The sequence below is a fragment of the Aythya fuligula genome, chromosome 5, assembly GCF_009819795.1.
Source record: "Aythya fuligula isolate bAytFul2 chromosome 5, bAytFul2.pri, whole genome shotgun sequence".
Classification (NCBI taxonomy): domain Eukaryota; kingdom Metazoa; phylum Chordata; class Aves; order Anseriformes; family Anatidae; genus Aythya; species Aythya fuligula.
In genome coordinates this window covers 30177028-30190257 of record NC_045563.1, presented here as the reverse complement: position 1 = coordinate 30190257, position 13230 = coordinate 30177028, and the positions used below count along the sequence as shown (strand labels likewise).

The 13230-nt window shown below is 36.7% G+C and overlaps 1 long non-coding RNA gene across 1 annotated transcript in view; it reads left to right on the top strand.

Annotated features, from left to right (window-relative positions):
- LOC116490311 overlaps window positions 1-13230 on the top strand; it is a 120520-nt gene that overhangs the window by 91837 nt on the left and 15453 nt on the right. Inside the window, exon 2 of the long non-coding RNA XR_004253356.1 lies at window positions 4334-4474. This is a non-coding gene — a long non-coding RNA (uncharacterized LOC116490311). The remainder of the gene's footprint in view (window positions 1-4333; window positions 4475-13230) is intronic.

Sequence of the window (13230 nt, the reverse complement as noted above, 5' to 3'; positions counted from 1 at the left end):
AGAAACAAAGTGTTAGGGACTGACCACAGCCCCCATTCTTCATTCCCCTGCACCACTTGAGGGGAGGAGGTAGAAGAGAGTGGACTGGGAGGATGGTGTTTTTAGTTTGTTTTTAGTTTCTCAGTACTCTGGCTTGTTAGTAATAGGTAATAAATTGTATAATAAAGTATATTAATCTCCATATGCTGAGTCTAATTTACTCATGATCATAATTGTTGAGTGATCTTACTCTGTCATTATGTCAGACCTTGAGCCTTTCTTATCGTATTTTCTCCCCCTTTCCCTTTGAGGAGGGGGAATGAAAGAGTGGGTGTGGTGGAATTCAGCTGCCCAGCAGGGTAAAACCACCATACCATAGACTTTAGGTGAATGTTCAATTGAATTTCAGGGTCTGAATGAGTTGGCTCTTCACTCATCGTGATTTAACGCTCCAAACTTCTTGTGCATAATATGCCCTCTCCTTCCTTTCAGCTTTCTGTGAATCCCCTAAGGGCTTTTAAATGAGTATGCAAAAGAAAGCATTTTACAGTGCTAAGTCTGGCAAATTGGAGGGCAGATAGCAACATTTCATAAAATTATTCCCTGTAAATATGCATCAGTTTTTCAAACAGCAATTTCAGAATATACCTCTAATATGCCTTAAAAATATATATAAATCTGATTATTTTAAAAATAGCTGTCTGTTTACATTCAGCTACCAAACAATAAACATGGCTAATGACCTTTCTGTTCAGTGGATATAACTATAGTTACTGTAAAATGTCAGGTATGCACAAAAAGGAAGTGTGGAAGTATTTATTGACTCTCTAAAGCACAGATTCAATCTTTCTTTTGCTTATTATAATAATAAAGCATATTTATGAGTCAGTAGATTCAAACAAGTGTTTCTTATTTGTTTGTTTTGTCTATTAATTTTGTTATTTTCCAAGCTGCTTTCAGAGAGGTGGTATAAAGAAAATCCTGGTCAAAGTAGTATTACAGAAATGCAGAACCACATAAAAATTTAGGTTGGTAGTGATCTCTGGGGGTCTCTAGGCCTAACCCCAAACAGGGATTTGGAATAACTTCAAAGTTAGATCAGATTATGCCAGGTGTTACTGAGTTTTGAATATATCCAGTGTTGGAGAATCTGCATTTCCAGGAAAACTTTTCTACTGCATATCCATGTTTATATATTATTATTATTATTATTATTTTCCTTGTATCTGATCAGAGTTTTGCATAGAATCATAGAATATCCGGAGTTGGAAGGGACCCACAAGGATCATCTAATCCAGCTTCTGGCTCCACGCAGGTCTACCCAAAAATTAGAATTCAGACCATATGACTGAGAACATAGTCCAAATGCTTCTTGTTGCAACATATGACTTATAGCCAGAAATGTCTGCCTCAGTCTTCCCTAGAATCCCCTTCCTAGGTGGTTGAAGACTTCAGTTAGATCCCCCTTAATCAAGCAAACCCCACTCCCTCCTTATGGATCATGCATTCTCTATCCCCCCCATTGGACCTTCTCCGATTAGTCAATATTTATTTTGTATTGGGGGACAAAGTAAACGTGATCTTAGAATTACCTAACAGAGGGGAACACTCACTTCCTTTGATCTTCTAGTCATGCACTGTCTCATAATCTCCGACCACTCATACTTGACTCTTCTTATTTGTGGCACTGGGGCCTGGCTTGACCAGGAGCTTCTTGGCAACACCTTCATTGCTTCAGCTTTTGCCCAATGCCTCTGTGGGTTCTCCAAGTGACTTTCTGTAAATAAAAGGAATCCACCTTCTTCCATTTTCCACTGTCCTTGGGCAGTCAATTTCCATGCCCTAACCCTAGGTTTGCTAAGGTTGACACTCTCAGCCTATCCTCTCTATTGCTTTCCATGGGATTTTAGAGGTTTAGGATTTTCAGTAGGTTTCTGAAATATATACTTTGAGATTCACCTGCACCTCAGGACTGAATAGCAGCAGGAACAAAATGGGAAGAATATAATAGAAATTAGTCTAGTTGAAAAGAAGAGTTTTTACATATTGGAGTGAATTCTGGCTCTCTGTGAGGACTATAAAAACTCTCACTGACTTCAGGGGATGTGGTGATTTTACCCAGTACAGGGGAGTAGGACTTATCCCTGTATTTACAGAGAATCCCTTCTCTGGTCATGCCCCAGGATCTGAAATAGCTTGTTGCCTTTGACATATGGGACATGTCATGCAATTTGTTTTTGATATTAATATAATAAATCAAACACTTATTTTTCTCAGGAAATGTGCTTTTAACAACTGTATGATACAGATTTAACATGTAAGTCTTTTTCCACTAAATATAAGTAGTATATTTATTGGAAATTTAAAGAGCTTTTCGTTTTACCGTTATCAAGAATTCATAGTTCTTAAACACTCCTGGTAATTACTCTGAAATATAATTAATTTAAATTAGGTTGTTCTGTGATCAATAGTTATGCTACCGTGTCTCATGAGGGTCAGGAGAAGTCCATGAAGCATTGAGCACAAACTGACTGCAAATGTACTTGGGAGACACAAGGAAGAGAGGTATTTTACAAGGCACAGCAGATTGAGATAGTTGAATTTGGAAAAAATGTATATATATAATCTATGTGCATAGAGATGACTACTTGGGGTCTTTTCATAATACCTATCTCAAATGAAACGCTAGGGACTTATGGGAATACCATTTTTAAAGCTAAAAGACAAAGCAACATGAATCTCACCTGTTGAATTCCTTGCTGTGGGAAAATCCGTAAAAACAAACAAACAAAAAAAAAACACACACAAAACAACAACAAAAAATTATTCTTGCTCAGAAAATGGCTATGGAAGCTATTTATTAATTACTACAGTGATAAGACAAATACACCTGTGTTAAGAAGAAAAGAAACCACAACTGTTGTGGTGGATTTCATAAACCATTAGTCATGGTCTATTTTACCGTTCTGATAAAGATAATCCCTACTTGAACCAAAGGTGACCAGTCTTGTCTGGTAGCAGCAAATTTTGTGACACTTCTCTCACCACTAACCTAAACAAGCATAGACTGTTACCTCTGTAAACTATTTCTTGTGAGAAGACAAGTAACAGATCAGCATGTGGGTTGATACAGTGTGTATATATATCTCCTGCTTGTTCTTCGTTCGCTTATATCACTGACTTATGGAAACTCCAGCCACTTTAAATGCCAAGATTTCCTTTCTGTGGAAAACTGTGCAGATCACAAGGGGACCAGTTGTGATCTCAAACTGATCTCATCCCAGGACTGGGCTGGGACATGGTCTAGGAATACAACTGAACTTGAGCTTGGAAATCTTGAGATTAAAATTACTGACCTGTGGTCTTAGTGTTTTCAGCTGAGGCCACTCAAACTCTCAAAATGCTTTTGTTCCTTTTGCATATATTATATATACACGTAAATAACATATATATAAATAAAATATGTGTATATTAATGTGTGCTTTACTAGAACCTGTTTTTGTAGACCTCTGTGTCCATGCACGACCAGATGACAGCTAACTTTTACAGAATTTAACTGTGTTTCTATTCTAATAGCTACGCTAAATTTCAATTTATGGATAGATTATAATTAAACTCTAGATAGTTATAGTTAAACCCTTAGAAAAATTAAAAAAAAAAAAAAGCCACTCAGATTCTAATGACAGGACACTATTTTGTTTTACATAAATATAAACTGGATGCCAGTGGTTGGGCACTGGAACAGGCTCCCCAGGGAAGCGGTCACAGCAGCAAGCCTGCTGGAGTTCAAGAGACATTTTGATAATGCTCTCAGACACATGGTTTCATTTTTGGGTGGTTCTCTGTGGAGTCAGAAGTTGGACTTCATGATGGAGGCTGGAACTAAATGATCTTTAAAGTCCCTTCCCCGCCCCCCCCCCCAAACCATTCTTTTATTTTAAGATCCTTCTTCGGTCCCTTCCAACTCAGGATATTCTATGATTCTAGGATAATATAACAATAAAAGCAAAAAGTTGCATTATAGAAATAAATGTTATTCAATAAAGCATTCTCAATTTAATTGACACCAGACCTACCAAATCACCGAGTGTTCATCCCTTTCCTTCTCTCCCCTTGTATTGCAGCCTGTGGAACAAGCTAGTGCTTAAGTGACAGCTGCTTTATAACCAGATAATACACATATATTCCAGGAGACTTTGGTATATCGAATCCTGTTTCAAGAAACAAATTCCCAGTGAACCCGTGCCTGTGACATCTAGTTTTAGAACTTGGCTTGTGTGTGTGTTGTGTGTGTGTGTATTCACTATTACTTCAAGAGCTTTTAGAACATTCTAACGTATGATTTTGATCACAGGTACTTTTGCCTGGAAGAAAGCCTGTGCTGAAATAGGAGGACCCGTGAAGAATGTTAACTAACAGAAATGAATGAGGATGTTAACTAACAGAAATGAATAAGGAAGGAAGGTTTCATTCTTCAAGATCCCTATTCAGAGTGGTAAGTCCAAGGAAGTTAGATTATATCAGAAAGGTATCATTTTTATTTCTATGGTTGTATTTTAGTTTGCTAGCCCACTTCCACATAAGTTTCTTAAAGGTTAAAATGTTCTCAAAACAGTATAAAGTGGTATTAATTTCTTATGGTTAGTGGTGTGCTTAAGAGTAACTTTAATTATGTAGATTTGCAATGAACTGTTTGGTTTTTAAGTAAGAGTTATTGGAACAGTTTTATCATCATTATCAAAAAAAAAAAAAAAAAGTAGCTCCTTCACCAAAACTATTTTGAGCTTCAAGGTTGACTGAACTTCAAGATTCAGACAAAAAATTTGATCATTCTGCCAGTTTTCATCTGCATCCATTCCTGGCATATGAAACTTGGATGAGGTTTTGATACTTGTAGAGCATATTGAGAAAATACGTTCAGTCTTTAGATTTATAAGGAATCTGCACCTGCTCCCCATGGATTTAATTTCTTAATTTTTCAGTGACTTTATGTGACCTTGACCAATATGAACCACTTCATTTTTTCTATGTTTAATGTTGCCTAAATATAGGAAAGCTGTACTACATTATCAAGGATGTTATGCGTTTAAGTAATTGATTACATATGTTTTTGAAGACATATCAGTAAATGAGCATTATAACTTTACACGTTTAACATTTTGACAGTGACAGAGGGACAATGATATCTTTTCAGATATTTTTTCCTTTTTATGTATCGGTTCACATGAATCAAGCTTACGTCCCCTTTGTTTCCTGTAAGTGCTCATTCTCTGAAGCACTTTGTGTGAATAGGTTTAGCTGGCTAGACTGTCTGTGAAACCTGCATTTAACATTTATACATAATGAACATTTACTACTGGCAATGTCAACACAGAAGCCCAATCAGATATTTGTAGCAATTTTGTACAAATCTATTGACCAATCACATCTAACAAGTTTAAATAGCAAATATAACATCGGACAGTTTGATGTGTTTGAATAGTCCTTTTGTGTGCTACACTTTTGATTCCCCAGAAAGCTGCCATTCAGCATAAGAGAGGGTACTGAAGGCTAATCCACAGTTTGTACAGACAGGAGGTTTTCATGACCAAGCTGTAAAAATTAGGGAGTAATAATTAACTGGATAATTTAAAATATGTTCCTAATAAAAATATCAGTAATGGTCAGAAATCTCTCATAAGCAGAAAAATTAGATCACTGCAGAATGATTCACTTGTGAATTATTCACACAGCTGTAGAAATGATTCAGACTGACAGATTGATGGGTAGAACATGCCCATAAAAAACAGGATATTCTGCACTCTTTGTTATCCTTTGTGTGTTACACATTCTATGGCTTTTTCTGTAAGTATATGCAAAGCAATGAATGCCAGCCTGCAGAAAAATCTCAGGTTTTCCTTCAAGCATCAAATTAGAGGATACCACCCAACAGGAGCAACTGGGTGAGGAAAGAAATGGAAATTACATTCTCAGTTAATAGAGTAGTAATCAGCTGAACTACTTTGGCCTCACTTTTATGGAAGCTGTGCATAAAAGTTCAGGACAAGTCAATTTTTTTTGTTTTTTCCCCTGATGAAGTAAAACATTTCCCAGTATAAGCAAGCAGTCCTAGGAAATGGGTCATCATTTTTATTGCAATACAGAGCAAACTTCCAGTGATTAAATTAGTGTGATGAAATATGCTGTGGGGCATAAAATTTTTCTGAAATAACATGCTTTGGAACTGACCTATCCAGGCTTCCTTCATGTGTGAATTATAATATTTCTGAAGTTTTAGATATGTTTATTATTATTATTATTATTTATTTATTATTATTTTTTTTTTCTAATGAATTCACAGGAATAACAATCTCATTCAAGTTTAACCTGATGAATTTACAAATAGTTCTTTTTTACATTTACCGTAAATTACTTTCCTTTACCTAACAGCAGCTTCTTTGCTGGCAGTTTAACAGCTTAGTAAATGTAAATATTAATAAATGGAACATAGTCTTCAAAAAGACAGAAAATAAGTCTGTCATCTTACTTAAATATGTAGCTGCTCCTTTTGAAACAGCACAGCACAGCATTACTTTGATTAAGTAATGCCTATCAAGTGGATTATTGTAAACAGAAATTTTACAGTCCTTTTATTTGGATAGGAGAAGCTAGATTTATAGACGTGCACTATGTTTCAGCTGGATATTGCAATGAAGATTTTAAGCAAAGAAACAGCATAAAATATTTGCCCTTCAGGATTTTTGTTTGGCTCTGAAGCCATCCCAATAAGATTTGACACTGTACATGAAATCAGATGTTTTGCCTTTATTTTTGGTGTGCTACAGTGTGCTAAGTACCTACCAAGGGTTAATAAATAAATAAATAAATAAATAAATAAAAATCTAGTCTAATTCCCTAAAGAACAGTTATGGCATATTCTTCACCTTTTATGGGCTGGATTATTAATCAGGTAATTTCACTTACACAGAGCTCCTAAAGGATTTTTTATTTTTTTTTAATGAACAGAAATGAAGAAGTGGGTCCTATCTTAAATAACTGTTTTCTTGTCATGATTCTGTGAAATCTTGAGGCATGAAAACAGTAGTTTTAGTAGGTAATCATATGCATGGTACTTAAAACCCCACTTTTCTCTAAAAACTGTAAGCAACAGACATCACTTACAAGCTCTGCTCCAATAATGTTTTAAGAATCTTGTTTAATTGCTTGGGAGTCTTGAGATGCATAGATATGTTTGTTCATAAAGGTAGTATCCTCATCCAGGAAGAATTTGCAAGTACAGAAAATACATTCAAAAATCACTGTCCATAAATAAGAGGGAGGAAACAATCAAAAACTTTTGATAATGACCTCATGACTGGGGAACTAGTGTGAGAAGTACTAAACTGGGGTTCCATTCTCACTCTTAGCAAGCTCAGACCCATATTTTCCAATTCAGTCACCACATTTTCTTCAAGAGTGGTTTTCAAAAGAGTTTTCTGGACACACCTTCCACATCTCTTGCCCAAGCTAGTCCATTGTGTGGTAAGGAATACAAAAGTCAGAAGAAAAGTCAGGCCAGAAGTAAAGAGATGGGAAATTAATCTCTATATCAGAATAAAGGTAGATTACTTCTGCCCTTTTCTATACAAGTTCTGTGTAAAATACGTAACCCTTTTCTACTCTCCTTTTCAGCAATTTCATTTGCAGTTCCTGTAAAATTCAATAGTGAATAAGATAAAAACTTTGAGGTCTTTTGGAGAATTAGAATTTAAGCCTAAGAATGAGAGTAATTCACTTTCCTTGCAGTGCCTAGGAGAGCTGCATACAAACACTGAATAATGTAACAGGCAGCGTGGGTGGGTGTACATGTGCAGGCAGAACATCCCAGTGCCACTGCTGGTTCACAATGAAAATTCATTCCCAGACATGTCTCTTCTATGCAATCGTTTTAACACATTCCTCCTAACCTGAACATGTTGAGCACAAAGGAACTTCATGCATCATGCTGTTTATCCTTGACCTTTCCTGTTGAGTTCAGAAAGGTACACATGGCCTCTACTTTCTCTTGGAAAATTCTAATTAAAAGAGAAGGGAGAGATTTAAATGTGTGAAATTTTAATAGAGTTTCCCAGTGTAGCAATTGTACATTATGTCATCTTGGATAAATTTTGACTGAATTAGCTTTTGCAGAATGCCCACCAGACCTGCTTCCACAGGCTGTTTTGCCATCTGCACTATTAAAACATCCCCATTAAGTGTGCCCAGGGTCTAATCTTTTGCAACTGATTACAAATTGTCCATAATGCACAGTCTGAAATAGAATTGCTGGAATTAATTTTTAAAAATTAAACTTGCAAATTTGTTATACCAGAAACAAAAGGATATATCTAGTTATAATAATTTTAATCTGGAAAGAGTGAAGATTAGCTTGGTCACAGACAATGATAATAAAGATTAGATATTAAAAAATACTATCATTTGCCTCAGGGGTGTTCAGAAAAGTTTTAATGTGTTTATACTGCAAGTCTGACAGAAACTCTTGCATTTCTTTGCAAGTCTGGTCGGAAAATCCCACTGTATTCAAGTACTGACCTCTCACTTGATTTAAATGATGCACTCTCAATAGACTAAACAAAAATGACTGACAAAACTGATTTGTAAACCAAATATTTGCCCTTCTAGATATCTAGAAGGGGAAAAAGATTTACTATTTTCCTATAGCATCCTAAACAATGGTCTTGTTATAAAATAATCTTTCTCACTTTTGTCTCTGAAAAAGGCAAAAAATAGTAAGGGCAAGCCTAGAAGGTAAAACCTGGAAACTGAAGCTATAGGTTGAAATGCTGCTCTGTGATTCTCACCTTTTCTCTGTTCAGGCAAGTTGTGTATATCTTGCCCTGCACTTCAGTTTCCTCCTCAGTTATCCATACATATCTCATGGAAGGTATGGTTGCTGTATTAAGACAGAGGGAGATAGTCACACTGAGCCTTGAGTCAAGGTCAGCATTGTAGCATTTAAAGGTCAGGAAGTTAATGGGTTTCTAGGATGCATGTCTATCAATCTAGCACTAATGGTATATTTCCTGTTTTTGGATCCCTTCTTCCCTTCTGCATCAATATACAGGCTACTGTGGGAATTCTTCCTTTGCTTGGTTTCTCTTTAAAAGTAAGTGGGAGAAGGGAAAAGGATGGAGAGGAAAAAGAAAAAAAAAAAAAAAAAAAAAAGGAATAGTTCTGGCTTTTTTGAAAATCAGAGCTGTGTTAAACCACGAAGACTATTGTAAGTCTTGACTTGAACTGGTATTCCCATGACTCCAAGATTCATTTTGTCAAAGCTGAAACTTGAAAGACAATGGATGTCCCTTAGTTTGAACTCCTAGTGCTGTCAGGCTAGAGGTTTCCCCTGCAATGAAATTTACATCGTGAGAGTGCACCAAGACACAGCAGCTGGGAGCTCTAGCCTCTCACTTTCCCACTGCAAAAGAACATGGGCATATGCCGTCATGGTTTGACAGCAGGTTTTATGGACCAAAACACTTCAATAGAATTCAGACATTCAATAGAATGCCCTCAAATTATGCTTTTGGATACAGAAAGTGTTTCATCTGAAAATTACTGATTCCATTTCTAGCATGCTGAAGGAAATGGCATTTTCTGATGACAGCCCTAGTGTCTACCCTGTGGAGTCATATGCTACATGCAATATTGTTCTGCACTTTTTCTACCCTCTGTGTCCCTCTTTGTTCCCAAAAATGTCTCAAAAGTTGAACAACGGAATATTTCTGTCCTAAAAAAAAAAAAAAAAAGATAGGAAAAAGCGCTGTAATCAGATTTATAAGGTAAAAAGTCCTAGTATTCTTGAAGAAGTAAAGAGAAAGAAGATCCCTTCTGACACTGAAATAAACATTATTGCACTCCTCTGATGAATCCATGTGGATTCTCAGGCTATTGATATTCCTTGAAACATCCATTACTTGAGTGTCAAGTAGCTGGGAATTTTGACTAGCACATCAGACTCTAGACTCTTGGTTCTTGTAGAAAAACTTCAGAACTCCAGACTGCCTTTTCTTTTATGACCTAATAGCAGCAATTAAGAATGCTCAGGATATACATAAGTATGCCCTCATCTAACCCTCAAATGGCTGTCACCACTCTATTGTAAGCGAATAGTGCATTGATCAGCATGTGCCTTATTACCTTGTGCATGCAAAGACATTGTAGTAGTTTATTTCCTCTTTTGCACTTTGTACACCACATCTATCAAGAAGAAATATGGTCTATGCAGTTCAAAAGGCAAAAGAAACTGTTTCAGCAATAAGGGAATGACTCAACAGAGAAATGACACAGGGAGAATTCAATGTATATCTCTTCAGAAGGATGCAGACAGATAACTGCTCACTCATTCTGAAGCACTAGGTGTGGCAGCTCTTAGCTCTCTCTCTGATCTTGTACTCAGTCTAAACAGCAGCTAAGAATAATGTTGCCAAATAAGGCAATGCATTTAAAAAGTTCAAATAAACATCTGCATCATGCAGCTGCCTTTCCATTAGTGAGGTCTAAAGACCAGTGAGGGACTTTATTCAATACACTAAACACTCCTTGAAGTAGTTGGACGTCAACTTGTTTGCAATGACTTAATGGACAGAGAAAGAATCCAGTTCAGGCTAGCGTTAGGCAGAAGATTTTTTTTTTTTTTAAATAAATAACCACCAGATCTGATGTATTCACATCATATCATCATCCACAAGGCAAACTAATCATACATTTTCCAAAACAGGCCAGCAGCAAGAGCACAAGGGAAGGGGGCTCTCCATAGGTACATTAAAGGAGGCTGTAGCGAGGTGGGGATTGGTCTATTCTCCCATGTGCCTGGCGACAGGATGAGGGGGAATGGGCTAAAGTTGTACCAGGGGAAGTTTAGGTTGGATATTAGGAAAAACTTTACCAAAAGGGTAATTAGGCATTGGAATGGGCTGCCCATGGAAGTGGTTGAGTCACCATCCCTGGAGGTCTTTAAAAGACATTTAGATGTAGACCTTAGTGATATGGTTTAGTGGAGGACTGGTAAGTGTTAGGTCAGAGGTTGGACTCGATGATCTTGAGTTCTCTTCCAACCTAGACAATTCTGTGATTCTGTGATGCTGGAGTTTGGGATAAGGCCAGAGTGTGAACAATGCTCAGGATAACTGATCTCTCTGGATTCTCTAATTCTAGTTCATGCTGAGACTCTGAAGAGAGTTTTCACTTCTGTTAGGATACTTAGACTGTCAATAGGGGAATGCTCAAAAGAAGCAGAGGAAAGCAAGCAAGTGGAGGCCACAACATGCTGATTCACACTTCAAAAACTTTGTGTTGACCCTGGCAAATCCAGAAGCAGCAGTAGGGTTTTCTGTGGCTTCTCTGAAGTGAAGGGAAATAAAGTCCTCTTTTGCATCTATTGCCTGGACATGCCTCAGAGCTGGGCCTTTCCCAGGGCTGCCGAAAGCCTTCTAATCCTGGTTTCCACCTGCTCCAGCACATCATACTTTGCAGCTCAGCATGACTCTATCTTTAGCCTCTCAGCAGTGGTACATTTTGGGCAGGCCAGAACAGATGTAAGTGCATCCTGCAACTAGCCACAGATGCATTATCAGCATACGCTTAGATGTAGAGCTTAGGGATATGGTTTAGTGGAGGGCTGTTAGCGTTAGGTTGGAGGTTGGACTCGATGACCTTGAGGTCTCTTCCAACCTAGAAAATTCTGTGATTCTGTGATTCTGTGATAAGTTCTCGATATTGACAAGAACATAAAATATGATTGTTGCTTTGCCCTATTTCTGATTAATTGGTTTCTGTTAAACATGAAGGAAGAATGTTTATAGCTAAATAACAGTGATATTCTCTGCAATAAAACATCATTATACTGTGCTTGTATAATTTAGCATTTGTTTGAACAAAAGGAACTGAACCTTATAAAGAAACATGAGCGAAAAGATGACTTGGCTGAAGAAAATGCACCACACCAAACATTACTAATACTATGTCTAAGTGACATATCTCTGGCAAATCTAGATGGTTAAATCAAAGAGTGGGCAGGGAGAGTTTTAATACTGATTTGGAGGTAGATTCTATTTGTATTTTATTATTTTAAAATATTTACCTGTAAAATCACAATATTTTACTTCATTAGATGTTCTTGTACAGTTTCTTCATTGTGGAGTTACAGCAAAAACACAATTTTACTCTTTTTTTTTTTTTTAATTATTATTATTTTTTTTAATCCCCTGAAGACTTGAAGGGGTATTGCAATTTAGAAATGTTTTGTATGAATCCTGAAGAGCAGGTGTTTTAGAGTGGAAAGACTATTTTTCCTGTGACGCTACTCATGCAACTGTCTTTGCTTTCTGTGAGGATGAGGTTCCTGGTATAAGATTCTCTCCTCTTTTGAAATGTTCTTCTTCTTTTGGAAGTGAGATATGTCCTTGCTCTGAACTTGGATTTGGCAGAGTATTACCATGTGCCTGGGACCTCAGCCAGAAAAGCATGAAGATGTAGGGAGGGACAAGAGAAAAAATGGACTAGCCTGAGGGAGAGGTTAGCATACTGTGGCCAAGGGTTACAGAAACTCAAAGTATAAAATCTTCACTGAAGCTCAGTTCTAGAAAAATTAAAAATTATTTAGGGGATGGTTCTTCTGATCCATAACAGTGTTCAGATGGAGATGTGCTGGGCTGAACTCCTAGTCCCTGTGCATAGCAGAACTCCACTGATAGTATTGGGAGTCTCATAGGGGTAAAATTGGGATTCTTATTTTTTCCACTTTTTATTCCACTTTTTCCACTCATTATTTCCACTTTTTTCTTCAGAGTTGCAGGGTGAAAATGAAAAATGAAATTAATTGAGGTGACATTTTTAGTGCAGATTCTAGAGTCTGGTTTGAGATGTCTCTTTTTTTTTTTTTTTCTTCTATTTTTGGAAGAAAATCCATATATATCTGTTGTGAATCTATCAGATAAAAGAGGAAAAACTTTCATGTTCTGAAACAAATTCTCACTTTTGGTGTGAACCCCATCCAAAACCAGACTGATTTTAAACAATTACTTTTTAATGAGGAGGCAGTTTTTCACAGTCTGAGGAGAGATGAGATTGAAAGAAGGTATGCACATCTGTTTACAAATCATAATTTATCAATATGAACTATGATGCTATCTATGTTTCTTTAGGCAATTATGACAGTCAGTTATGTGTAACAAGCACAGAGTTAGGAATAAGGAAAGCACTCAAGTTTTGTTT